At 43.3% G+C, this 26,963-nt stretch overlaps 1 protein-coding gene across 2 annotated transcripts in view; it reads left to right on the top strand.

Moving 5' to 3' along the window:
• Positions 1-26,963, top strand: part of LOC137542517 (nicotinamide N-methyltransferase-like) — a 103,810-nt gene that overhangs the window by 24,983 nt on the left and 51,864 nt on the right. Inside the window, exons 1-2 of one of the 2 annotated variants that reach the window (XM_068264494.1) lie at positions 19,895-19,945; positions 21,878-21,979. The gene's annotated coding sequence lies outside the window, so the exon portion shown is untranslated. Of the gene's footprint in view, positions 1-19,894; positions 19,946-21,877; positions 21,980-26,963 lie in introns of those variants that run through there. The other variant, XM_068264495.1, reaches the window with a different exon arrangement.

Here is a 26,963-nt window from a genome sequence, read left to right as displayed (position 1 = left end):
GCTTCAATTAGGTGAGCTGCCACTATTGCGGGAGAGTTTGGTTGGCCAATGCATGATGTGGATCACGTTTTACATCACTCGGGTTGTTTTTTATTCCATTGCATAATCCTGTAGTAATGCACTATGTGGAGTATGTTTGATCTTTTGCAGATTTAAAAAATCATTGAAGAGTGCTGTCACCCATCTATAAACTAGCCACTTGATATGACCCAGGTGGAAGTTTCAGACTATCTGATAGCTTTTCGAGACATTGGGCTCTATTCACAAAGCATTATCACATTCGGTAATTCTGCCGGTAATCCCCTTCCCAAATTCCGATTCACTAAACTTTATCACCGCACAGAAAATTAATATGACTAGTGAGGTAAATTACCTACTTGGCATGGTAAATGCCTCAGAAAATGTCAAATTGCAGTTCACAAAGATTTCCGCATTCGGTAAACCGGGCAAAAGTGTTCGGTATTTTTCTCCAGCTCATAATCCCCTTCCCAAATTCCGATTCACTAAACTTTATCACCGCACAGAAAATTAATATGACTAGTGAGGTAAATTACCTACTTGGCATGGTAAATGCCTCAGAAAATGTCAAATTGCAGTTCACAAAGATTTCCGCATTCGGTAAACCGGGCAAAAGTGTTCGGTATTTTTCTCCAGCTCATAGCAGCCGGTAACTCGCTCTTTCCATGCGGTCTCTGCAGTAGATTTGACAGACAGCCTTTAGGGAGAGCCAGGCAGCCAATAGGAAGAGCCACACAGCCCTGCTTCTCCCGCTGATTTGATGCAATGGGGTATCGGGTGGGTCTTCACTCTCTCTCTCTCGGAGCAGAGGAAGGTGCCATTTTTTTTTATGCTTTTCTGCATCCCTTTAGATGTGAAAATCCTGTATTCTGGCATGAACAAACACAGAACATTTATATCACGCTTTTCCCCTGGCGAACTCAAAGCGCCAGAGCTGCAGCCACTAGGACGTGCTCTATAGGCAGCAGCAGTGTTAGGGAGACTGGCCCAAGGTCTCTTACTGAATAGGTGCTGGCTTACTGAACAGGCAGAGCCAAGAGCTCCCCCTGGTGGCTGCAGCACATCTAAAGGGACGTCAGATGCACTGGACAGAAAACCCTGACTCGGGGCAAATTCACACTTACAAAACGCTATTGCTTTTGCTAGCGAATTTGCTCTGGCATTTTCTGGTGATTAACGTCATTCACACTTGGGGTGATTTTCCGTGATCGTGATTAGCGCTTCTATAGCATTAAACGCAATTGCCAGGAAATCACCTAAAAATGGTGCATACAATTGTTTTCTTTTATTTGCGATTTGCATTAATCGCCGGCGATTAATGCAAATCGCCCAAATGAGAACAGGCCCATAGGTTATTATTGCACTAGTGCTTTAAAAAGCACTAGCACTTGAGCGGTTTGCCGAAATCGCCGGCAAAACACTCTAATGTGAATGGCCCCTCATACACACAGCTCCCTGCCTCACTGCTGACCTGCTCCACGGCTGGTAAGTGACACCTACAGAGCAGGGTTTAGTGAATCGAAGCACGTTTGTTCAGTAAATTACTAAACTTCTGTCTTCATGTGGAATTTGGAAAATAAAGTGTAAAATCCTGAATGGGTTTTTTTACTGACCAAAATGATTTTACTGAACTGCCCTTAGTGAACAGAGCCCATTGGTTACAGATTTATTGGACCTCCTATGCCATGCAGTGTCCCCCAGCATTCACCAAGCTTAGTAAATTGGCCCTTAAGACTAATGGTGTGTACACACTTGAAAGATTAATGAAAGATATCAGACCAATTTTACCCCCTTTCATGTAGTATGAGAGCCATACTCTACACAGTCTATTCTATTGTGCTGAACTCCCCATCAGATAAAAAAATCTTCGCAAGATGATGCACACAAAGATGCTGTACACATTCAAAAGATCAGTATCTGCAAAAGATCTGTTCCTGCAAAGTGCATTCATAGTTTGATATCTACAGATTCTCATACAAACCTTATTTAACAGACATTCATCTGCAGATCAGATCAACCAGGATGGATTTTCAGATCTGCAGATGATTGTCAGATATGAAGATGAATGTCTGTTAAACAAGGTGTCTATGAGGATCTGCAGATATCATAGACTATGAATGCATTTTGCAGGAACGGATCTTTTGCAGGAACAGATCTTTTGCAGATACTGATCTTGTGTACAGCATCTTGCAAAGATTTTTATCTGATGGGGAGTTCAGCTCAATAGAATAGACTGTGCAGAGTATGGCTCTCATACTACATGGAAGGGGGTAAAATTAGTCTAAGATCTTTCATTAATCTTTCAAGTATGTACACACCATAAGTAAACTGCTATACTATATTAAAGTAATGTTGTGGTTACACTTTTACAACCAAGAGGTGCCTAAAAGTGCCTCTCATGGTGGTAGCCTAAAACTGATTTAGCAAACCAAAACTAAAAAGACAAACACATGACAAATGCATGAAAATGCAAACCCGTGCAATTGTTCTACAATTTTAGTAGCCTGTGTAGTAGTTGTACCAGTATGCATCACGATCCTGCCTTGGCAGGATGCCCTAGGGCGCACCAGGTCATTTGGGTGCAGGGATTGGAGGGTCTTTAATAGATGTCTGTGTTGATTATCGGTAATTGGGTGCCCAATCGATGAGTTGGGCACCAATACAGATATTAGCCAATCAGCTACTAAATAGGAAATGATAGCTGTAGCCGATCTACAACCAGCCTTTGTTTGGACACTGTGGTTAGTATTCGCATTTAGGAGGGTGGATTAGTGTTAGGCAGTTGGAGGAGATGGTTGGTTTGAGGCACGTGAAGGGGTGGCTAGTGTTAGGCATCCCAACTCATGCAGCGATATCGCAGCAACCTTTTGATGCATTTATATAGCATTGGGTCCCCGGGTTGTCGCCCTAGTGATCCCATCTGATCGCTGTGGGCGACAGCCATTACAGTCCATGAATCTTAAGGCCAAGTATAGGTGACACAAGGGGTTTATTAGTCTGGTAGGGGTTAAACCTACAAAAAAAAAAAAACTTTTTAGTGGGTTCACTGTCACTTGAATAAACAAAAAAACATTTTTTTTTTCTCCCAACTTTGTCTATGATTACTGGTAGCACCAATCATCCACTATAGGATGAGTGCAGGAGCGACAGGGGCACGCACGTGCACGTCGGGAGCACGCGAAACAGTTACATTCTGCACTGGGTATACCTTGTACGTCCAGGAACACTGGACCAGATTTATCAAAGCATTACCACATTTTTTTTTTTTTTTCTAAATTTGTTCTAACCAGCAGAGGAATTTTTCTGCATGATAAGAAACAAAGCCTACGTAATACTGGCGATTTAGCGTGGATTTCTAGACCTGCAGTACAGTTAAGAAAAGTGCAAATCCAGTCCTGAACTGCTGCGGATTAAGTGCTTCATAGCAGTTCTCCAGATAGTGCAGGCTAGATGTGATTTGTGAAGGGCTCTTCCCCCTCACTCAGAGCCTGCTGACAGCAGATGTGTTGGATACCTCTGCAACAGTTACATAGTTACATAGTTATTTGGGTTAAAAAAAGACATATGTCCATCGAGTTCAACCAGAGAACAAAGTACAACACCAGCCTGCGCCCTCACATATCCCTGTTGATCCAGAGGAAGGCGAAAAACCCTTACAAGACATGGTCCAATTCGCCCCAAAAGGGAAAAAATTCCTTACCGACTCCAGATGGCAATCAGATAAAATCCCTGGAGCAGCACACTGGGCATTACCTAGTAATTGTAGCCATGGATGTCTTTCAACGCAAGGAAAGCATCTAAGACCCCTTTAAATGCAGACATAGAATTTGCCATAACTACTTCCTGTGGCAATGCATTCCACATCTTAACCACTTAAGGACCAGGGAATTTTCCTGATATCGGTGCTGCGTGGGCTCTCCAGCCCGCAGCACCGATCAGGATTTAGCCAGGGCAAACAGACTTCCCCCCCCCCCCTTTTTTTCCCACTAGGGGAATGTCCACCTGGGGGGGTTTGATCGCCGCTGGCTTGCTGCGCTTTGCGGGGGGGCTCTTCAAAGCCCCCCTCCGCAGCGTTTTCTGCGCTCCCTCTCCCTCCCTACCTCTCCCTCCATGGGCTGCGCAGGACGGATATCCGTCCTGCGCATTGTAGGATAGGCTTCAGCCTATCATATGCCGGCGATCCCCGGCCAATCAGAGGCCGGGGATCGCCGATCTGCCTTACGGCGCTGCTGCGTGTCTTCCCCGTGTGTTTACGTGTGCGAGCCGCGATCGGCGGCTTGCACACTGTTCACAGAGACACCCTCTGTGAACTGGCATGGAAAGGCCATGCTATACCACTAACGATCCGCCGACGCCTATCGGCGTTAGTCGGCCGTTAAGAGGTTAATCACTCTTACTGTAAAGAACCCTTTCCTAAATGGCTAAAACATTTTTCCTCCATGCACACATCATGTCCTTTAGTCCTTTGAGAAGTGCGCAAAAGGTGGATCAGCGCAACACCAGGCCGCCTCCGAATGGCCTCCATCAGAGATGCGCTGAGCCCCCCCAGGAACTACAAACGCACCTTGAACCCAAACAGAAGCTCTGCATATACACCAAAAGCATGGCTGTTAAGTAGGAGCAGCTGACCAAAAACGAATTACATTAGTACATAGCAAGGAAATGAGCAGCGCTACTTAAAAACAGACTAGTGCCTACCTGCAAAAGAGTGCAAGCCCCACTTGTGGGGTCGAATAGTCCTTTGAGAAGGCCTAGGGACAAAAAGCTCATCCGGTATGACTTTACTTTTTTCAACATTGAAATTCATCTGCCATTTATGTGCCTAAATAGCCATCCTATCCAGATACTGTTGCAAAATGTCTCTATCTTTCTGAGATCTGTCTTTCGGATAGAAAAAAACGCAGCATGCAGTAACAATTAAAAATCGGTATCACATGTAAAAAATCTGAATCACATGCATTGTGCAGGGAGCCTAACGCCTCCTATTCCTAACAGATTAAGAAGGAATCTGCACTATTTAGTGTTTTTGTTTGTTTGTTTTTTTAAAGCTGTCTGAGGCAGGGAACATACTTAACTGTTTTCATGCGCATTTTTTTGAACAGTAAAACTGAGAACTCATGTTAATTAATGGGCTAGTTCACACTTATTATGTTGTTCGCGCACAGAGAAGAAAATGACATTCTGCATGATGACTGCACATTTTGTCAGCTTTCTCTATCAATCGTACAGCTTTCTGCTATTTCTTGCACGGTGCGCACATTTTCAATCACAATGCATCCTGTTGCATACGGAAAATGTGTGCAACGATGACCGATGGTAAAAGTGATCGCACTGCCACAGAGACCCAGGAATAGCAGGGGAAGGCGGCCCTGCATGTGTGTTCTCTGCCTGAGTTCTGCATTACATGCATCAGTACTTACAATGTTTGATCTCCATAGCAGGTAAGTAAATCATATATTGTATGACTCCATGTGTATTTAGTGAATAAACATCTCTAGAACATGACAAAGGTTGATTTTATACATCCTTGCTGGAAGAGAAATCCTTGAGGACCCCGTCCCTTAGGTCTGCTGAGTCCTCAGGGATATAGTACGATTTTTTTCCCCGCTATGAAATTGTATTTTCCATCTCCAGCTATTTTGGTTACGTAGTAAAATGCTTTAAAAACATAAAAGGGGAACTCTGTATGCTTCAAAAAATCCCTACATGCAATCCTGATCCTCCACTGGTTAGGTTCACCTTAAAGAGACACTGAAGCGAAAAAAAAATTATGATATGATTTGTATGTGTAGTACAGCTAAGAAATAAAACATTAAGATCAGATACATAACTCTTCCTGTACTGGAAACAATTAGAGTGAAGAAATTCCAGTAGTTATCTCTCTACAAAAAAGCCATTAATCTCTACAACTTTCAAAGTCGTGGAGAGGGCTGTTTTCTGACTTTTATTATCTCAACTGTAAGTGAACTAATTACTTTTTCTCTGCCAGAGGAGAGGTCATTAGTTCACAGACTGCTCTGAAAGACTCATTTTGAATGCTGAGTGTTGTGTAATCTGCACATATTATAGAATGATGCAATGTTAGAAAAAATACTATATAACTGAAAATAAAAATATGAGAATATTTTCTTTGCTGCTAATCTTCTAGTAATTATTCATAGTACACAACCAATTCATTATATCATATATTTTTTTTTCACTTCAGTGTCTCTTTAAAACCTTTAAAAATAAGCTTTTTAGAAACCCTAGAGGCTTAGACCCACTAAGAGATTTTCCAGTGCTTACCAGTGGAACAATATTGCCAGTGAAACACTACAACAGTGTAACCCTATGGCCAGCGGTGTCACTAAGGAGCTTTGGGCCCTGTGTAAGTTTGGGGCCTCAAGCAATCTATTGATATGGAGCCCTAAAACATACCAAGGAGAGCTGCAGTGTCAGAGGTGTATTTAGAGTAAGGAAGCAGTTTGTTAAAGGAGAACTGTAGTGAGAGTTATATGGAGGCTGCCATATTGATTTCCTTTTAAGTAATACCAGTTACCTGAAAGCCCTGCTGAGCTATCTGCCTACAGAATCACACCAGAAACATGCATGCAGCTAATCTTGTCAGATCTGACAATAATGTCAGAAACACCTGATCTGCTGCATGCTTGTTCAGGGTCTAGGGCTAAAAGTATTAGAGGCAGAGGATCAGCAGGATAGCCAGGCAACTGGTATTGCTTAAAAGGAAATCAATATGGCAGCCTCTATATACTTCTCACTACAATTCTCCTTTAACCATTTGTTAACCATTTCAGCCCACAAATTGTTTTGACCTTATGAATGAGAGGGATTTTCACATTTCAGCGTTTCTCCCATTCATTACCCAATCACTTTATCACTACTTATCACAGCAAAATTATCTATACCTTGTTTTTTTTTTTTACACCAATTAGGCTTTCTTTGGGTGGTACATCATGCTAAGTGTTTTATTCTCCCAATTCAGTATACTATTGTCTATTGTACCTCGTTATATATGCAGCCTAATATGTGCTTTGTCTCAAACGATAAATGTATGTTACCTGTTAATGAGATGTGACTGATGGAGGAATTGCCTCCTTGAGAGGCTTGTCTTTGACTGTTTTGTTTTGTTGTGTAAAAATTCTCTTTTTAAAAAAGTATTTTATTCTAAATGCATTTTAATGGGAATCATAAGAAAAAAATGAAAAATGCATTCTTTCTCAGTTTTTGGCCATTATAGTTTTAAACTAAAACGTAAAACTGTGGAAAAAAGCCACACATTTTAATTGCCCATTTGTCCCAGTTATTGCAACATTTAATTTATTTCCCTAGTACAATGTAGGGTGACAATATTTTATTTGGAAATAAAGGTGCATTTTTTTTTCAGTTTTACATCCATCACTGGACAATTACAAGCATAATTTAATAAAATAACCTCTTGACATACATACTAAAAAATTTTATTCCCTAAAGTCTGTAGATGTAACTTTACTATTTGGCTACAAGATGTTCTCACGCATTATTTCCTGTTGCGTACAACAAGTATGCTTAATAGGAAGTAATGTGTGCCTGTGTTAGTTCGGAAGTGATGCAGGCATCTCAGTGATGCTGGCAATCATGTGGACCTAGAGGGGAGATGAATGAATAGGAACAAAGTTTCCATTCATTAATCTAGCAATTGGTGGCATGAGTGGCAGAAACGACTGAGTGGGAGGGAGCATGATGGCACCATTTGAGAATCATCACTGTTTCTGAACAAAAACAGTGATCATTCTCTCCGGACAAATACAGATTGGCTCAGTGGGCTTCTGTCCCTTAGGGCTGTGGAGGCAGATTTGGAGTCGGAGACATTTTGGGTAGCTGGAGTCAGAATCAGTGGTTTCATAAACTGGGGATTCGGAGTTGGATGATTTTTCTACCAAATAAACAGCCCTGGTAAGTATTAGACTAAGGAGTTGAAGTTGAGGAGTCGGAGTCATTTTGGGTAGCTGGAGTTGGAGCCAGAGGTTTCATAAACTGAGGAGTCAGAGTTGGATGATTTTTGTACCGACTCCACAGCCGACGAGAGAGAGAGAGAGAGAGAGAGAGAGAGAGAGAGAGAGAGAGAGAGAGAGAGAGGTTTTTCTGCTGGGGACTCGGATCAATTAACAGGAACCATGTTCCCATTGATTGATCCCTGGGCTACTGGGGGTGGTACGTGGGCATGCGGGTGCACACGCGATTGCCTGCGGAAGCATTGCAGCAGCCGCCTGGATGTGAGGATCATGTCCAGGCAGCATAAATGGTTAAATACCAAACACAAAATCCATATGTGATGCAAAGGTTGTTTTACTGAATTTCTACCATTTAAATCTGAAACATTATCTTGTTTTAAGATGACCACTAGCATGTGACTCATTGTTTTGATAGCCACATGGCAGCTCATGTACAGCTCATCATTGTGGAGTTTCCTGAGGCTATAGGAAGTACAGATCACCTCTCTCTAGCCAATCACAAAGCAGGAAAGGGGTTGGGACTATGGGAGAAATATAAGGCTCTGTGCATAGTTTTGTCTCTCTCTTCCTGCTGATTGCGATGCCATGAGGACAATGGCCTGGAATGCTGCTGGAGTACAAGACAATGCTGTTTGAAGAGGACAATGGAAACTGATCTAATCTGACCCAAGCTAAATGTAATTTAAGGTTATAATTCAAAACCCCCAGAAAACTAAACAATCCCTGTTATTCCCTCAGGCATGCCCGTTAGTTAAGACTTTTGGATGTCTGGGTTCTGGATAATGAGGGCTTTGTCGTACATGAATGGATTAACCTCAACAGCCCAACCATTGGTAATGTGCATGTGTTGAATAGATCCAAATTAGGGGAAACCTAAGCATGGTGTTGCCTTAGTGCTGGACCCCCCGCTTTAAATCTGGGCAAGGACACTAACTGCATGGAGTTTTTATGTTCTTCTTGTGTTTGCTTGCCGTGGGCATTCCGGTTTACTACTGCATCCAAAAATACACATATAAGTTAACCGGCTTCCCCCAAAATTGGCCATAGAGTATGATCAATATATGACCATGGTACAGATTAGATTGTGAAGTTCTCTGAGAAGCAGTGAGTGACAAGACCATATACATTACTCTGTAAAGCACTGTGGAAGATATCAGTACTAATTAAATACAAAATGAATAAGAAGGTATACACTACAATCACCTATGACATACCCTAAATTGTGCTTTCAAAGATGGCATCCAGTTTTGCCACTCAAGCTGGCTTCCTCGGGGCCTAATAATTAATCAGAGCCCAATTGCAGGACATTTAAGTCTACGTACACTAACATTTATAGAGGAATAAGAAATCCCTTCAGTTTAGTTCAATATTTTTAAAATTGCTTGTGAGGAGTCTCCCTTCAGGTTTCATGTTTACCTTAGAAGGAATGCTCCAGCTAGCATAAAGCCGTCCCGTTCGGCCGTCATTCCAGCACCGTTCTATCGTAAAGCTATTCTTTGGTCGGTTAGCACTTCGGAACTACTGTACTTGTGCCCTCAATTAGTTCTGAGGGCTAGAGCATCCTTACTGCACATGAGTAAGTCCAGACTTTTGCAATGCAGCAGAGATGCGCTCGTCCTTTGAACTACTTGGCTAGCTCTGGTAAAGCTATTCGTTGAGGTCTCCTGCACACAGAGAACCAAGTGGCACAGAGCAGAAAATTAATTCCGGACAACAAGGTTTCAAAGTCATAGGATCAGCAGCTCCCATTCACCCTTATGGTTCTTCAGAGAGTCATCATTTACAAATCTCTCCCAATATCATCCCCTTCCCCCTTCATCTATTTTTAGTTCTTTTAGAATATTTAGTAAGCTTTCACAGAGTGCGGCCCTTCCAAAGATACCTTTAGAAGATTAAAGAACCTTAGTGAGGATGGGTTTTTCTTTAACTGCCTTCATATTGTGGCTGTGAGTACTGCAACCCATGCTTGTGAGTATTACTCCTACACATTTATTATACCATTTGGTGCTACCAATTAATATACTATATAGGAAGGCTCTGTGTCTTTTTTGTTTTCTCCGGAAGGTTCTTTGGACTTCACCAGATGTTTTCTTAATTATTTGCAGAAGAACACCTCAGCTGCTTTCCTAATCTCCTTGTTTCTTATGCTATAAATGAATGGATTGAATAATGGGGTCACCACAGCATAAAGAAGAAATAAGGTCTTATTAGCATTCATTGATTGCCCTCTGTCTGGAACAAGATAGAGGGTGATGAGGGTTCCATAGTACGTACACACTGAGGTCAAGTGTGAGCTGCAAGTGGAGAAGGTTTTTTTCCTCCCCTTCTTGGAACTGATCCTGTTAATAGCCATGAAGATACCAATATAAGTTACAATGATGAACATAAATGGAGTAAGTAGCAAAGGAATAGAGAGCACATAAGCAACAACGCGAACCTCAAATAAGTCTGTACATGATAGCTTAAACAGAGGGTTTGCATCACATATGAAGTGATCGATCAATTTAGGACCGCAGAAGGGCTGAGTAAAAGTCATTAGGACGTTCACTGTTGGGAAGGTTCCAAAGAGCCAAGAAAGTCCAACCAACTTTTGACAAACCTCATAATCCATAATGGAGGTGTAGTGCAAGGGTTTGCAAATGGCGAGATAGCGATCATAGGACATAGCTGTAAGAATAAGATATTCTGTAACTACAGTAATGCTATACACGCACAATTGGGAAATACAGGCTTCAGTAGAAATTCTCACCGAACCTTCCAGGACTGAGCGCAGTATAGAAGGGACTATACTAGTGGTAAATACAACATCACAGATAGACAAATGCTTGAGCAAGATGTACATAGGAGTTTGGAGTAGGTGGCTTTGTGACACCAAGATAATTATGAGGAGGTTTCCACATAGTGTTATCATGTAGACTGTGAGGAACATGAAGAAGATCGGTACTGGAGTATCAAGATTTCCAAATCCAAGGAGGATAAACTCATTGTTTTCGGACTTATTTGTCACAAGCATCTCAGATTTTAGCTGCAGAAGACGTAAAATATGCCAATAAATTTTTTTTTTTTTTTACATAACTGGCACATACAGATAAAAATATTTTGGAAAAAAAATTTAAATGGAATATTTTTCTGGCCTTAAAGCCAACCTGAATTAAAAGTAATTGTATTTTTCTGTTAAACGGCTAAAAATACATTTAATGTTTTATTGTCTGAATGACACAGTGGCCCATATGCAATTAACTTTTTCTCCTAGAAAATTTTTCACCTTATATTTAAAATAATTTGTCAGCACTTTCCAATTGAAACAATACCAGAAATAGGTGAAAATGTGCTATGCAAATTATTTTAAAGGGGAACTTCAGCCTAAACAAACATACTGTCACCAAGTTACATTAGTTATGTTAATTAGAATAGATAGGTAATATAATCTCTTTCCCACCCTGTTTTAAAAGAACAGGCAAATGTTTGTGATTCATGGGGGCAGCCATCTTTTTAGTTGAAAGGAGGTGAAAGGGAGCAGGAGACACAGTTCCAACTGTCCTGTGTCCTGATTACCCCTCCCAGCTGCACACGCTAGGCTTCAAATGTCAAATTCAAAATGTAAAAAAGAAAAAAAAAATTGCACCAAAACAGCAGAACGAGAACAACATCAGAAATCCCATCATGCTTTGCACAGCATCAGGGGAAAAAAGCCCGGGCAGTTTTCTTCTGTGCAGCTAAAAATGAGGCTTGTATAAGAGAAACAAAGTTCTGATGCTGTGAAACTGTTAAAGAAACACCAGGCCTTTTCAGTGCTGCTGAGTCGATTTTTAGTCCGGAGGTTCACTTTTAGTATTTTCTTGCTTGCTGCTAATTTAAAAGGTGTTTTATTTTCAAGTTTGGCCAGTGGCCCTTAAGCAATTAACTTTTTTTTTTCTCCTCATTTTTTTTCCAAGTTGCCAATAAAATACCTTTTCTCTAATTGTCATCCGGGACAACCTGAGATCCGGTCCCGCCCCGGATCTGTGGAAACACGAATCCAAGAAGATTAAAAGCCCCCGCCCACCCTCCATCCTCAGTTCATCTGTGTTTCCGCCACGGAAACACCTTAGAAGCAAAGCTCCCGTTTTTTTGTTTTCTGGACTCACCAGAGGGTGAGTCTTGAGTACGCTGGAGGTTTTTTTGTGTGGTCCTTAGCGGCAGCAGGCAGAGCAGAGGCGGCCTCAGCAGCAGCGCGGACTACAGACCTCTTGGAGCGGTGTACGGCTTCCGCGTGGTGTATGGCCGTTACGCCGCGCCTCCTCCATCAGACGCCGGCTCTGCAAGGCGCATCCGGAGAGCTGATTGAACGCCGATCAGAAGTCGCGTGGCGTCTGACGTGGGCGTGGAGGAGGAACATTGGAGAAAGCCAGGAAGTGAGGCAGCGTGGTCCTGGCGTCTCCGATCAGACCTGCAGGCGGCAGCGGTGAGATGTCGCAGCCTCAGAGGGGAGAGCAGCCTCAGCAGCAGCGTGAGTCGGAAGCGGCGAGTTCTGCTCCCAGATCCTCTTCGCAGGTCCTGCCATCAGGGTCCAGTGGGGTAAGCCTCCAGTTGGAGGATATCTTTCCTACTACCACATTTGACAATGTAATGTACAGGATGGCATCTCAGTACTTTGTCTTTGTTGTTTTTATTGCAGACAAAATCTGAGCCTAAAACTACTACTACTACATCCACTCAAGCTAAATATAAAAGATGTAGCTTATGTAATAGTAAAATAGCCTTAGAAGCCCCAAGAAATTTATGTCAGGCTTGCATAGATGCTATTGTGGCCTCCCAGACTCCCAACATCCTAAAGGAAGTTATGGATACTGTTAACAAAAATATGCAGGCACTCCTTCCCATCACTCCTTTTCTGATATTTTTGGAGCTGACAAGGAAGAGGTGTCAGTATCCCAGGAGGAGGGAGAGCAGCCTCAGTCGGGGGGTTCAGAGGGGGATGATAGGGTAAAACGCCTAGATTTTTGTTTTCCCCCGAGGAATCTTCTGAGTTACTTAAGGCAGTATATACCACGGAACAGATAAAGGAATTAGTTCCGGAAATTACTCCCCAGGATCAGGTGTATCTTGGGTTCGGTCAGTCCTCGGGCAGAGTTTTTCCTATCCACAAAACTTTACAGGATATTATTACTTCCCAGTGGCAAAATCCTGAGAGGCCGCTGTTCGTTCCCAAGTCAGCAAAGAGAAAGTATCCCTTTTCTCAGTCAGAAATTGACAGATGGACTAAATGTCCTAAACTTGACGCATCCCTGTCCCAATATTCTAAGGACTCGGATCTATCCTTTGAGGACGCAGGTGTCCTCAAGGATGTGATGGATAAGAAAATTGATGCGCTTCTCAAAAAAGCTTGGGAATCGGCTGCCTTTGGTTTCATCCCAGGTATTTCAGCCACCTGTATTTCCCGAAACCTTAGAATTTGGATGGATAATCTTATTGATCAGATTTCTAAGGGTGCTCCGATTAAGGATTATGCGGCGTCCTTGCCGGTCGTCCTTAAAGCCGTCGCTTTTTTAGCGGATGCGGTTACGGAACTGATTCGGGTATCAGCTCGCACTACGGCTCTCGTTAACTCGGCTAGGAGAGCAGTGTGGCTGAAGACCTGGGAAGGGGACCAGACCTCAAAGAACAGATTATGTTCTATTCCATTTGAGGGTAGTCTCTTGTTTGGATCTGGTCTGGAAGAAGTATTATCCCGTTCAGCAGAAAAAGGGAAGCAGTTTCCTAACAAAAAGAAGAGTTTCAAGAGAAAGAGACCGTTTGTTCCCAAGAAACAGGACTCTAACCTTCCAAAAAATAGGAATGTGCAGAGGAAGTGGTCCTTTCCCAAAGGGAAAGGAAAAGGGGGGTTCACTCTCGGAAAGACGGAGCCCCCCAAGCCGAGTAAATGACGATTTTCCAGTTGGAGGGAGGCTAATTTATTTTCAAGTCGCCAGAGCTCACAGAGATACAGTGATTTCCCTTCTATCCCAAGTGGGATGGTTAGTAAATTACAAGAAATCAGCCCTGAATCCAGCACAGGAGATTGTGTTTTGAGGATACAGGATAAATTCGATAGAAAGGAGGATCTACTTACCACCCGAGAAGATTGCAAAGATCCAGGGGGAAGTAGATCTGCTATGCAGACAGCAAAAGAGTTCTCTTCGCCAGATCATGCGAGTTCTAGGATTGTTCTCAGCATCCATTCCAGCGGTCACCTGGGCCCAACACCACGGCAGAGATCTCCAGTCTCTGCTTTTGGCAAATTGGGACAGGTCCAAACTTTCCCTAGACTCACAGATAGCTATCCCAGAGGTAGTGAAGTCCAGTCTGGTCTGGTGGTTGGACTCTCAGAATCTAACCAAAGGATGTCTTTAGAGACAGGAGGAACCAATAAAGATCTTTACAGATGCAAGCTCTTGGGGATGGGGCGCAACGTTGTTGGGCCATCATGCTCAGGGGCATTGGACACAAGGAAATTGCAAAGAAATCGTCCAACTTCAGAGAGTTACTGGCAGTGCAGAAAGCACTTCTATCTTTTCAATCCCTGATAGAAGGGAAGCACGTGTTAGTATTTTCCGACAATATCACGACGGTGGCTTATCTGGCAAAACAAGGAGGCACGAGATCAATCGAGCTCAGGCGCCTATGCTCAGAGACTCTGGACTGGATAGAACCTCAGGTTCTAGCTTTGTCGGCGATCCACATAAAGGGGACTCTCAATGTAGAGGCAGATTTTTTAAGTCGTCATCAGGTGAATCAGTCAGAGTGGGAACTTCATCCGGAGGTTTTTCAGATGGTGATAAACAAATTCGGTATCCCAGAGGTAGATCTCTTTGCATCCCCGACGAATGCAAAGACGGACCAATTTTTCTCCCTGCACAGGTGCCAGAGATCTCTGGGGTTGGATGCCCTCAGCTTCCCTTGGGACTTCAACCTCTCCTATGCATTTCCTCCAACAGTACTGTTACCTCAGGTATTGGGGAAATTTCAAAGGGAGAGAGGGAACATGATCCTGATAGCTCCACTATGGCCAAAACGACCATGGTATGCGACCCTGCGGAGGTGGGCAGTGGCTCCGCCTTTTCTCCTGCCAGCTCGGCCAGATCTGCTAATCCAGGGCCCTCTCATCCACCCCAGGCCACAGTTATTCAGACTGGCCGCCTGGATCCTGAAAGGGTAATCTTGAGGAATAAGGGCCTTTCGGAGAAGGTAATTGACACTGTAATGAAATGTAGAAAGCCAGTAACTCAGAAGATATACCGAAAGGTTTGGAAGGTTTATCTAGCCTGGTGTGGAACTAGAACTAGAGATCAGAATTTGACTAGTTCAATTTTAGAGTTTCTTCAGGAAGGTGCAGACATGAAGTTGGCACTTAGTACCCTTAAGGTTCAATGTTCAGCACTTTCAATACTATTAGATAGGCATCTAGCGCAGGAAGAGTTGGTAAAGAATTTCTTCAAAGCACTACAGAGGTCTACACCAGTAAGACAAAGTATGTCCACAATGGGATTTATCCCTGGTCCTCAAGTGTTTAACAAAGGCACCCTTTGAACCCATTGAAGAGATTGAGATGAAATTCCTTACCTTGAAATTAGCATTTTTGATCGCAATTACATCGGCTAGACGTATAAGTGATTTACAGGCGTTATCTATCAAAGATCCCTTTCTAATCATTTGCCCTGATAGTGTCAGGCTCAGGACTGATCCGGCCTATCTACCTAAGGTAGTCTTTGAGTTTCATAGGTCTCAGGACATTATTCTTCCTTCCTTTTGTGGCAACCCTTCGGGACAGAAGGAGGAAGAATTTCACTGTTTGGACGTAAAGAGATGTCTGCTAGTATACCTTTCGAGATCAAGAGAAATTAGAAAGTCAAGCAGCCTATTTATCTTATTTTCAGGGAAAAATAAGGGGCAGCAGGCATCCAGACAGACCATTGCTAGATGGATTAGACAGACCATATCACATGGGGACATAAAACCCACTCAGACCAATTTTTGGCATCTGTTGTGTGAACAGCAGAGCATTGAGCACCCCTCTCTTGGTGATGAGACTTCTGTATAAAAAGTTTTCAAGTGATAACAAACAATAATTCATTGCACCATTGTTTAACCTCTGTGATTTTCAGAAGTTAAGAGCATGTTCTTCTGTAGGTAGAATAGCATCTCAAGAGCTTTCCTAATCTCCTTGTTCCTGATACTATAAATAATTGGATTCAGCAATGGAGTCACGACCGTGTAAAGTAGGAACACAACCTTGTTGGTAGTCACTAACTGTCCTCTATTTGGAACAGCATAGACCATGATGAGGCTTCCATAGAAGATGCTCACCGAGGTCAGGTGTGAACTGCAAGTAGAGAAGGTCTTCTTCCTCCCGTCTTTGGAGATGATGTTGTTGATGGCTATGAAGATTTGGATATAGGTCAGGAGGATGAACACAAATGGCGTGAACAATAAAGGAATGGAGAGCGTGTAGATAAACATTTGGAAGGCAAATAAGTCTGAACAGGAGAGCTTAATCAATGGACTGATGTCACAGATAAAATGGTCAATAAGTTTAGGTCCACAGAAGGGTTTTGTAAAAATGTTAAGAATGGAATTCAGAACAGTTTTTGCCTCTGAGGAAGCTTTTTTAGCGAAACAGCTGTCAGGCATCCCCTCACCCCCACTGTAACCCCGTGTGTCAGCCCACCGTGGATTAAAAGGTATTTCTATTTGCTTCAACTGTGCCTCTGCCCTCCTTCATTGTTAGTTGCAAAAGTGTATGCTCTGGAGAGCACATTGAGCATGGAGTACATGATCCGGTGAACCCAGCGTCCATCCACCCACATCTAGTGCCAGTCTGCCTCCTTCCTACATAGGTCTTCTCTAGGTATATTTGTTCAGTGAGTGCGTAAAAGACTATAAGAACGTTATCTTGGCTATATGGCCTTTTATTAGGCCTGGGCCCAGGGTTAAAAGTTTCCTTTTAAAGATAAATCTGACAAGTTTCTGGGAAAGCAACTCTCAGATGAAGATTTGGGCAAAGCCGTCATTAATATCCACAAAGGTTCCTTGAACACCAAACTTAGGAACTGAGTTATAAATTGCTGTCTCATTGGTTAGATGCCAGATAAACTTTATAAAGCTAAGTTGTTAGCAAAGGACAATCATTGGAGATGTGGCAATGCAACGACATCACACCTCACGGTAATGGACTCTGTGCCTCTGCCTGACACTCTGCTCGATATAGTGACCTTGTGATACACCAATCAAACTGGCCACAACGAGGACTGGGTGAGATACTAACATTTAACCTACCACCTGCTTGCTATGCACTCAGAGCACGGCTGAATTAACGTGCCAGTGCTGTTGTACAGGGAGATCCTGTCTGCCACCGGTTATGTGGAAGCTGCTTTGCTTGAACGAAGGTGGTAACCTGGTTGTTTGCTGTAAACTATTTTTTTCTTTTGCTCAGGGTCTTACGCTGCTGCAAATACTGCATACAAATATATGTGGACTGGTTGCTTCTCACCCGGACTGTTACTCTAACTTTTAAAGTATCCAGGCATTAAAGAGGATTTAATGGTAGAACACCGATTAACAATCATCTACCCAATTAGGAACAGCATTCATCCCCTTTCAATCCCATGTATGTGTTGTATGGTGCACCAGTGGTTGGTTTGTGCTTTGTATGTGTAGTGGGGGGGGCATCCCATGCACTTTTAGGTGTACATTTTTTCTGAATTTTGTAATAACCAATGGAATAGTTTGTACTTTCTCAAATTGAGCTACGGTTGCCTTTTCTTCAATCATGACACGTATGTCAGCTTTATTGAACCACTTCAAATTTGATTTTTTTTTATTCTTGTCTGATATGATATGGCATTTATTTGTACTCTTCTGGTTGACATCAATAAAAGCTTAAAATGAGGAAACGGTAAGACATGCATTTTATTTCTGAAAAGCTAACATATCTAACACCCAATAGCAGAAGCAGAGCCGGGACAAGGTCCTCCAGCAACCAAGGCAGAGACACCAAAGTGCGCCCCTCCATCCCTCCCACCCCAGCCGTCACACACTGATTGCTATTAGACTAAGAGGCGCCCCAGGGGCCCCCCCAACACCTTAATTTCTAGTTATCTGGCTTGCAGTCACTGCCATGTATCCTCTTATTTCACTCTGCTTCAAACACAATAGGGGAATGATAGCTGAGCGAGTTGTGCACCCCTTCCTACACTGTGCCCTGAGGTTGGAGCCTCTCTCGCCTAATTATTTAAAGAGAGCCCGAGGTGGGTATTTAAAATGTTAAGAGAACACAGAGACATATCCTGTGCCCTATGACATGCCTCTGCGTCTCTGTATTGCCGCCTCAAAGACCCCCCCCCCCCCGGGTCTGCTGTACCCTAATGTAAAAAGCTCTAGGCTAGAGACAAACTCCTTGTCGCTAGCCGTGTATTTACCTTAAACAAAGAGACTAGGAGCACAATGGTGTGGTATCAATAAATGGGAAGTTGTAAGTACATACAACTATACTCACAAGAGTTGCAGATCCCTCCAGCCCCCATATAAGCCAGCAGGAAATTAACAGAATGAGAGGTAATATTTTACTTCTCCTGACCACAAAACCACCAGTAGTAATAGTATTCATTCAAAACAACAATGCATTTCACAGGTACTGGTCTGCTTCCTCAGGTCAATACACAGTGCCTTGCACCACGCTGTGCTCCTCTGATAGGCTATCAGGATGTTTATCCTTTAGATAAAGGCCTAAATTCATAAAGCATTACCGCATGCAGTAATGCTGAAAACAGCAGACTTTTCCGAGCACAAAGCAAAGTGTCAATTCATAAAGGCTGTTATCGCATGAAAAAATGAAATTACTGAGCAGTGAGGAAAATTACTGACTTGGCTGTAGTTACCTCCAACACATGTCAGTAAATTGTCAGCAAATGTCCATTCATAAAGCCTTCAACAAGTGGTAAGCCAGACGATAATTACCGACACCTCTGGTGAGGTCTTAACAATGCAAAGTGCAGGGAGCCGAAGTCTGTGCGAGTCATCTGTGCAGGGAGCCGAAGTCTGTGCGAGTCATCTGTGCAGGGAGCCGAAGTCTGTGCGAGTCATCTGTGCAGGGAGCCGAAGTCTGTGCGAGTCATCTGTGCAGGGAGCCGAAGTCTGTGCGAGTCATCTGTGCAGGGAGCCGAAGTCTGTGCGAGTCATCTGTGCAGGGAGCCGAAGTCTGTGCGAGTCATCTGTGCAGGGAGCCGAAGTCTGCGCGAGTCATCTGTGCAGGGAGCCGAAGTCTGTGCGAGTCATCTGTGCAGGGAGCCGAAGTCTGCGCGAGTCATCTGTGCAGGGAGCCGAAGTCTGCGCGAGTCATCTGTGCAGGGAGCCGAAGTCTGTGCGAGTCATCTGTGCAGGGAGCCGAAGTCTGTGCGAGTCATCTGTGCAGGCAGCCGAAGTCTGTGCGAGTCATCTGTGCAGGGAACCGTAATTACAGCTTGTAACAAAAGAGAGATATCACTACACTTCACCTCTACCACTCCATGGGCTGCGGTAATTTACCGAAAAAGGCAGCTGTGAAAATCTTTATGAATTAGCACACTAAAGGTCTAAAATACCGAATGCGGTATTTTCCCTACCAGATTTTTTTTATCGCACTGCTTTTATGAATCGAGGCCATTGTCTTTGCATTTTGTGATACTCCATAGTACACTTATCTGAGCTTAAAGTGATAGATTTTGTTGAGTGAATAAAAAAAAAATTTAAAATTAAAAAATCAATAATAAATTATCCATCTGTTTAAAACTATACATTGCAAGGATTTTTGCTAATTTAATTTCAGATTCCTTAGTTTAAGTTTTGGCACAGCCACATAAGCATTCATCAGGGCACTGAATGGTGGGCCAAGGGACAATCAAGGAAACCCATGGACTATCCAGAGGATTCACTCTACTTAAGTATCTAACTGATTTAAATTCCCGCTGCAGGTACATTTTAAATTTTTAAGTTATAGATTATATACTATATGTTATATACTGTTAAGTTATATGTTATATACGGTGATATCTCATGGGTTGCATTGCAAAAAACACCTCCGATTTTCCTACATTGAAACTTAGTCCTGAAAGTGTGCCAAAACTGGGATGTCACTTTTATTAGATTTGTTATAGAGACCAGGGGGTTTATAATCATTTAAAACACCCTCCAGAAAAATACTGTATTTTTTGGAATATCAGACACATTTTCTACCCCCAAAATGGGGGGGGGGAACAATTCACTGCTTTAAAATACAAGGAGTCCTCGACTTAAAGAGACACTGAAGCGAAAAAAAATGTATGATATTATGATTTGTATGTGTAGTACAGCTACGAAATAAAACATTAAGATCAGATACATCAGTCTGGAGTTTCTTAAATCTTCCTGTACTGGAAACAATTAGTTATCTCTACACAAAAAAAGCCATTAAGCTCTACGACTTTCAAAGTCGTGGAGAGGGCTATTTTCTGACTTTTATTATCTCAACTGTTAGTTAATTTTTTACTTTTCCTCTGCCAGAGGAGAGGTCATTAGTTCACAGACTGCTCTGAAATAATCATTTTGAATGCAGAGTGTTGTGTAATCTGCACATATTAGAGAATGATGCAATGTTAGAAAAAAACACTATATACCTGAAAATAAAGATATGAGAATATTTTCTTTGCTGCTAATCTTCTAGTAATTATTCATAGTACACAACCAATTCATCATATATTTTTTTCGCTTCAGTGTCTCTTTAAAGGACTAGGGGGGAGAGGGGGGGGGGGGGGGAAACTGTCCCTCAATGGGCTTACAATCTAATCCCTAGTTAGTCATATGTCTACATGTGTATTGTGTTTCATATTGAAGTCTAGGGCCAATATAGGGGGGGGGGGGAGCCTTTTCCAGAGCGGTTTGAGCTTTTTCTATACTTTTGAGGTTTGCAGAAGCATTTCTGCCTCAATGTAAAGTGCTGCAGGACCCACATTTGCGGTTTGCTAAAAACGCAAACCCATTGAAATACATTAGCTAAGAGTTTTCCAAGGCGGAAGCGGTTTGCGGATGGCTTTAAAAACCGCTCTGTGTGCACCAGGCCTTAGTGCCCTGGATTCTTAATCCCCATCGTGAGAATAAAGAAAACAGGCCTAGATCTAAGCAGGATTAGGACTGTACAAACCTCATGTCTGATGCAATTTAATTTTCACATCAATTCCTCTTGAGTCCATTTGGGTTGATCTGTTTCAGTACAGACTCATTTACGCTTTTGCCATCTGAAGAACTTTGAGGCTGCATTCACAGTGGGACGTTGTGGAGCTGCGTTATAAACTCTTATAACGCAGCTTGCCGCACTGCAATGCTAATCCTATGGGGTGTTCACAGTGCGAAGTTAGCGTCGCATTGTAATGTGTAGCGTTATGACAACTCACTGCTGTAGTGAATTACCTCTAAACGCACACGTTACCAGGTACAGGTAAATATACTTTTCATTGCCTGAAGGCTTTACTGTACCTACTGTATGCAACGGTAACGCAGTGTTAATGTGTATTACCACTTTGTTTTCGCTGCGTTATAATGCTGCGTTGTGACTTTAAACATGGCTTTACAACGCAACGTTCCACTGTGAATGCAGCCTCAACCATTTGTCTAGCAACGTTATTTATCAACACTAGTTGTTTTTGCTTCATCTAACACACTTTTTTTTAGACTATACGATAGAGCTGAATTATGAGTAACACCGCATCAACTTTATTTTGGTCTGTTTGAGAGCTAAGTTACCTGCATTTTCTGTTAGTATTTTAATATAATATTTGCTTTTTATGATAGTTGCAGGGTAGCTAACCTGGACTGTATTTATTTTTTTTATTTCATTTTAGGTTTTTATTTTTATTATATTTTGTTCGTGAAGCATGGAAGACTGTGCCATACCACTGTGATGGGCAACAGAGACAAGTTGTCTTACACCGATACGCAACCAGGTATACTAGTGCGCACAAGCACCCTACATTCTAAATAGAAAAAAAAGTAGAGTGGAAAAATAGGTGCACTCCCTGTTATAATGTTAATTTGCAGTTTAAAGGATACCCAAGGTGACATGATGAGATAGACATGTGCATGTACAGTGCCTAGCACACAAATAACTATGCTGTGTTCCTTTTTTTTCCCCCTTTCTCTGCCTCAAAGAGTTAAATATCAGGCATGTAAGTGGCTGACTCAGTCCTGACTCAGACAGGAAGTGACTACAGTGTGACCCTCACTGACAGTCTAACTATAAAACACGTTCCTAGCAGAAAATGGCTTCTGAGAGCAGGAAAGAGATAAGGATCAATAGTTCAAATTTTAGCTCTGGCATGCTTCTATGGTTTTTTGCTCAATAACACATTCATTGACCAGTTAAAACTTAAAAACGTAAAATATAACCATAAAGGAAAACTGTGGAAAATCTTAAAAAGTCATTATTAGGAGAAGGAAGATAGATACAATCATTTATTTCATTAGTTTTTTTTTGCCTCAGGTGTCCTTTAAGCGCCACCCCACTTTACAACATAGATGATCTACAGTTACAGGTGACCACCACACCCAAAAAAAGGACGTCACTCACCGGAGAGATGGACCCTCAAGATCTAGCAGTGCATTGGGGATATTAGCTGGTCACCCCCGACCATACACGATCAATCTCAATACAATCTGGGATTCCCCACAATTACCAGTGGCAATAAGCACTTCAAGCTTCTTCAATATCACTGGGTCTCAAAACAAAAAGCTCCTCATTGGGTAACACCATAAAAAAAAAAAAAAAAAAAAGCAAACAAACATTGCTCTCACACGTGCTGCTGTTTATGCATTACGCCCAGTAAAATTTAGTGCATTGTATGGACGCATAAATGTTTATCAAACTTTTGTGAATTTACCATAAGTATGCTAAAAAACAATTAGGAGGTAAAAAAAAAAATTCAAAAATATATACATACGTCGTCATGTAGCAGATGCTCTATTTTTGTTATGACATTTGTTGTTACTTGTTACAGTATGGTACACTTAGGTTATTTATAATGTGTTTTAAACTAAAACTAAGAACATTCAATATACAAAAAACACTGCGCTGGTAGGAATACTAATAGCACTTGCTATACCGGTAGTGCGCGTTCCCGATATAATAATCTAGATGCTAAAAATACGAACAAGATCGGAAATTGGTCTGATATATTTCATTTATCTTTCAAGTGTGTATGTAGCATTAGAACGCAGATGAAAACTCATCTATCGAATCTGCCAATAATGCCTCCAGTACAGGTTTTTCCCTTAAAGTTCACAGCTGCTGAATTCACCACACTAATGGGACAGTATCAGAATGTTTGGGATCGGTATCCACCTACCTACATGAGTGCACGCAGTGTGATATACCACTCTGTGCATACCTGTTAACTGCACCTGTGTGACTGCACATTGTATTAGTCAAGTCAGTGCATACCTTTCACTTCATCCCCCCCCCTAATATGGACAAAACAAAAAGGCAGAGGCAGGTCACCTGGCAGATCTGTTCGAGGTCGCGCTGTTGTGATTTTGTGCGGCCCTCGACCAAAGTACAGTGTTCAGAAGAAGGCACTTGCCATCAACCCCCAATATTGTCAGGACGTAGTTGACCATTTAACACAGAACACCTCATCCTTCTCAGCTTCCGCACGGAACCGTGACATATCTTCCTCCTCCTGCTCTGATTCTGGCGCCCCACTTAACACTCAGTAGGCTGCCACCAAAGTGCCATCACCCCAGGGCTCAGCAGTGTGGAAATTTTTTGTGTGTCTGCCTCAGATGAGAGCAATGCCTTCTGTACCCTCTGCCACCAAAAATTGAGCCGTGGAAAGACCAAGACCCGCGTAGGGACAACTGCCTTACGAAGGCACAGGATTACAAAGCACAAACTGCAAGGGGATGACCACCTGAGGGAAAGCAGCACACAAAAGCAAAGCCACACACCGCAGTGCAAGATACCAGGCCGCAATTTTTTCTCAAAAAAAAAGGTGATACCTAAACTGTACCGTGATGTTGAAAGGCAAGTGGTCACATCTCTGGCACACAGCGTTGGGTCAAGGGTCCATCTGACCACGGATGCCTGGTCTACAAAGCACGCTCAGGCCTGCCCGAAGACTAAGTCAGTCCCCACACACAGCATCTCTGCCTGCACGCCGTGTGACTTCCCCAAGACTAAGTCGCTCCCCACACAGCATCTCTGCCCGCAGGCCGCTTGACTGCCTTCTCCGCCACCACCAACAGGGTCCAGGACTCCAGGTGGATTCCTGCTAGCAGCGGCCGCTGTAATAATTTTTCTGGTGCGTGTACATGCCTGCCTTATTTTTCTGGCTGCACTGCACCTGCAACAACAAAAAACGGCATGTACATGTGCCAATTCTCCTTCATGATCATTACCTTGCCGCGGTGAAGGGGCTTGCGTATCACAATGAAGCAATGACCGCCGGCTATATGAGTGTCTAGGGAGGTGGCACACCAAAGATAAGGTCGTTGCTTCATTGTGGACAGACCAAATTTGATTAGCTGGACAGTCACTGTTCTAATCATTGAGCTACCACAGCCCGGCGACCATATGGGCTTGAAAACCACCACGGCCTGCACTCTGGCCATGGTGCGCACCAGTCCAGTATGGCTGTCACAACGCAAACAGCTGTTTGCGGTGCATTACACAGAGAGTTTGGTGTGTCAGTGTGAAGCAGTACTCTAATTACACTCCCCGACTGATGTATGCACATGCAAGATGTTTTAAAGCACTTTAGGCCTGCAATTTAGCATTCAATGTGATTTCTGCCCTTAAAACGCTGCTTTGTGTCCAGATTTTTCCCTGGGACTTTTGGCGTGTATCCCACACCGCCATGCCCCCCTCCAGGTGTTAGACCCCTTGAAATATCTTTTCCACCACTTTTGTGGCCAGCATAAATTTTTCTAGTTTTCAAAGTTCGCCTCCCCATTGAAGTCTATTGTGGTTCGCGAACCTAAAATCGGAGGTTCGGGCCATTCCTAACATACACATGTACTCTAGAAATTTTGAAAAAAAACAAAAATAAAAAAACACGCACACACACACACACACACACACACACACACACAAACACAATAAGTAGCGGTGTTATTCACAGAAATTAGGTCCGACCAGATACATTTTAGATAAAATCATCAACTAATTACATGCCTCATGATAATTCATCAAGTAATCAAATGGCAGCAGATTTCCCCACAAAATGCATTCATATTGGCGGGGCAGATATCCCCACAAAATGCAATCAGATTGGCGGCAGCCGGCAGATTTCCTAGTTTAGGTAGGAAAGGTCTATAGGTTTCCCCAGTTTAGGTAGGCAGGTCCCCAGTTAGTGTGGGGGGGGGGTCCCACGCTGGAAGGGGAGGCAGTGGGCACAGAGCGGCAGGGGGGGGGGGAAGCCTCCCCCCTCCCTCACCTAGGGCCCCCCCTTCCACGCTCCCCCCTCCAAAATTGCAGCCAGCAGCGGCAACAAGCGGGAATCACTTACCGAGAGAAGAGCTCTGCGTGCCGCTGCTGGTCTGGTCTCCTGAACTGCACTGTCCAATCACGCTCTCACAGGAAGTACTGCGAGAGCGTGATTGGACAGTGTCAGTGCAGAAGACCAGACCAGCGGCATGCAGAGCTATCGCTCTCGGTAAGCCGTTCCGCTGGCTGGCTGAAATTCTGGAGGTGGGGGGGAGCGCGGAAGGCGGGCCCTAGGTGAGGGAGGGGGGGGCTGCCAGACTCAGGCCTGGACTTGGAGGAGTGGCGTGTAAGGCCCACCCTTCTCCCAATACACAGCAGCCCTGGATCCCATACTAATCTGCAGGAAAGCGTTGTTGCACATTTTCAACAACTGACAACATCCAGGACCTTTTCCTTTACATCCAGACCTGAAACGAGCAGACATCTGCTCTGACCATCACACTCCACTTACAAACAAATCTGACTTTTTCACTCTTTTCCACTGAAAATCACAATTACCATTGCAAAGGTACTGTGATCATGATTTTCTTTTAAGTATTTATATAGCGCAGCATATTACGCAGTGCTTTAAAGAGTATATATTGACTTGTCACTAACTGTCCCAAAGAGGCGTTCCCAATCTAGTCCCTATTATAGTCATGCCCATGTATGTATCGTGTAGTGTAGTGTAGTGTATGTATCGTAGTCTAGAGCCAATTTAGGGGAAGCCAATTAACTTCTCTGTATGTTTTTTGGGATGTGGGAGGAAACCAGAGTGCCCTGAGGAAACTCACACAGACACGGGGAGAACATACAAACTCTTTGCAGATGTTAACCTGGCTGGGATTCAAACTGGGGACCCATCGCTGCAAGGCGAGAGTGCTAACCACTACGCCACTGTGCTGCCCAATATTTAAAACATTGTTGTGTTTTTCACAACAGAAGTTTTTTTTTTTACAACAGAAGAATTTGAATTCACCCTACTTGGATTGGGTAGAGGTCAATCTTCCAGTACCGATCATTACCTTCCTCATAATCTACATAACTATGGGGAAACCTCATCGTAGTTATCTTAGTATCGTAGTTATCACCATGCTGTCCAAAATGTAAAATAAGTGTTTTTAGGAGCTTTTTGCGTCAGGCATTGGAAATTAAGTACAGTATAGGCCAATCGCAAATGCACAAAAATTGCATGGGTGGAAAAGGGGCACCACAAATCCCATGTTAACCACTGAAGGACCAAGCCATTTTTACCTGATCTGTGCTGCGTGGGCTCTCCAGCCCACAGCACGGATCAGGATAGAGTCAGGGCGACCAGACTCCCCCCCCCCCCCCTTTCCCCCCCCACTAGTGGGATATCCTACTAGGGGGTCTGATCGCCGCCAGCTATTTTCGCCTTGCGTGGGGGGGGGGGGTCCTCAAAGCCCCCCTCTGCAGCGATTTTCAGCCTCCCTGTCTTTCCCCTGGGC

The sequence above is a fragment of the Hyperolius riggenbachi genome, chromosome 12 (genome assembly GCF_040937935.1).
Source record: "Hyperolius riggenbachi isolate aHypRig1 chromosome 12, aHypRig1.pri, whole genome shotgun sequence".
Lineage (NCBI taxonomy): Eukaryota > Metazoa > Chordata > Amphibia > Anura > Hyperoliidae > Hyperolius > Hyperolius riggenbachi.
The sequence above is the reverse complement of the archived record's forward strand: the minus strand, read 5'-3'. Positions and strand labels throughout refer to the sequence as shown.